The sequence below is a fragment of the Montipora foliosa genome, chromosome 6, assembly GCF_036669935.1.
Source record: "Montipora foliosa isolate CH-2021 chromosome 6, ASM3666993v2, whole genome shotgun sequence".
In the NCBI taxonomy this organism is placed as follows: Eukaryota; Metazoa; Cnidaria; class Anthozoa; order Scleractinia; family Acroporidae; genus Montipora; species Montipora foliosa.
In genome coordinates this window covers 16,823,275-16,825,774 of record NC_090874.1, presented here as the reverse complement: position 1 = coordinate 16,825,774, position 2,500 = coordinate 16,823,275, and positions in this window count along the sequence as shown.

Below are 2,500 nucleotides of genomic sequence, written 5' to 3'. Positions count from 1 at the left end.
ACCCAGATGGCTGCAAGACAGGTTTCGTGATCATCTTGTGTAGTTGCAGAAACAAGTAATAATCATGCCCACCTTCTTGGATGTTGTCAAGTTCCTCAATGACCGAACCGAGGTTGCCAATCATCCATTTTTCGCGCAAAATTCACCAGACAAGACTTCCATGGAGACCTGAAGATAGAAGCAAACTGCATGTACGCCACCTGACCACGCTCACCACAAACGTTTCCGGGGCAGACGTCTAACCCGACACCAGCAAGGGCATGAGGATTATTAACTGCATGCTGTGTTCCCAAAGTCATCCGCTCTACCGTTGTGATGCTTTCAAGTTGAAGCCTAAGTCTTTGACGTCCTGATCATCAATCCCATCTTACTGAGGGTACATCTACTCCTGCTATTCCCACGAGCTCTTTAAGCGACCCATCTGTACCAACAGCGTCTGTCAACACATCTGTGGCCGAGTCCCCTGAAATGTTCCTACAGATTATTCCCCTGAAGGTCATTGGTAAGAATGGAAGACATACGACAACATATGCACTCATCGATTTTGCGTCAGATGTAACCTTGATAGATCCATCACTAATCCAACAGCTTGGCATTGAAGGTGAGGAGGGTGAACTCTCCATCTCCACAGTCAACCAGCGAGAGAAACAAGAAACAGGTTTGAGAGTTGTCTCCATGATTTCATCAGCTGACGGCCAGATATCCCACTACGTCACAGTGCGATATGCATGGGCTCTTCGAGACCTCACAATCCCACTAAAGCATATCGGTCTGCTGGCATGGAACCGACTCGTTGGACCCACCTTCAACACGTACCATTTCCTGACGTTGAGAGGAGGATGGTGTCCATTCCTATCGGAACTGGCATGGTATCCAACAAGCCTTCATTCCTCTAGAAGTCCGAAGAGGTAAACCTAACGAGCCTTTCGCAATACGATCTTGTCTTGGATGGAGCATCCTTGGTGGTTCCCTTGGTGCCGCCAGTAAACACCTATTCAATCTGAATTTCGTACCAGCTGAAGATCCTTCCCTCAGCCGTCAACTAGAAGAATTTCGGCGACTTGAGTCTTGTGGAACTCTGAAAGAAACACATCACACAATGTCAGTGGAAGATCACAAGTCGCTGAAGATAATCAACAACACCATCTCCTTTGCCGATGGTTATTACCAGATGGGACTCTTTGGAAGCATGAGGCCCCTCATCTTCCGTTTAACAGATCTTTAGCAGAAACCCGTCTCGCAGCCCTAAAGGGAAGATTCCGTCGAAGTCCTGAGCTTGAAACAAAGTATCGACCCGTCGTAAATGACTACGTTGCGAAAGGATGCGCAAGACAACTTAGCAAAGAAGCCTCCTCCAAGTCCAAGATTACATGGTACCTGCCTCACCATCCAGTGTTCAATATGAACAAACCCAATAAGATCCGGGTAGTATTTGATCCTGCCGCCAAGTTCAATGGAACATCACTGAACGATCTACTGTACCACGGTCCAGACCTAACGAACAATCTGGTGCGAGTACTCATTCGCTTCCGACAGGAGAAGATTGCGTTCAGCACAGCCGACATAGAGGCGATGTTTCATCAAGTTAAAGGTCTACCCAAAGATGCAGATGCCTTGCGGTTTCTGTGGTGGAATGATTCCCTGGACCAGCCACCAGTCGACTATCAGATGCTCGTCCATATTTTTGATGCAACGTCGTCACTTTGTTGCGCAAAAAAGGCACTGAAACAGACGGCAGAAGATAACAAAACTCGTCTTAGTTCCGAGGCTGTCAAGACAATCCAGAAGAAATTTCTATGTTGACGATCTGTTGAAGTATGTGGCAACTTCGGAGTCAGCGAAGTGTCTTGAAAGAAGGTGAATTCCATCTTACGAAGTTTACAAGTAACAGCAACAGGATTCTCAGGGTCTTCCCTCAGGAGGAGTTAGCAAATCCGTCCATCAACCTCGACCTTGACGAAATCCCCATGGGACGGACTATGGGCTTACACTGGGATGCGCTATCTGATAACCTTCAATTCAAGGTTGCTCCTACTAACAAACCTCCAACCAAACGTGGCCTTCTATCCACTGTCAGCGTACTGTTTGACTCTCTTGGTTTTCTCGGTCCATTTCTTCTTCAGGTCAAAGTTATTCTTCAGCAGCTATGGAGAATTGATGCTTCATGGGATGATCCGATACAAGGACCTCTCTTAGCTCAATGGCACAATTGGCTGAAACCCATGTCATATGTTGCCAACCTGAAGATTCCGCGATGTTTCAAGTCCATCTCAAACATCCAACTGCATTACTTTTCGGATGCGTCCACCCATGGATACGCGGCAGTCGGTTATCTACGGCTCCTTTAAGATGTTGGAAAAATTCACTGCGCCTTTGTCATGGGAAAGACCCGCAACTCCCCTTTGAAGCAATGGTTTGTTCCCCGCTTGGAGCTGCAAGCAGCCGTAATTGCTACCCGCTTGCATCTGCTGATACGCGAATAGCTAGACCTTCCCTTGGT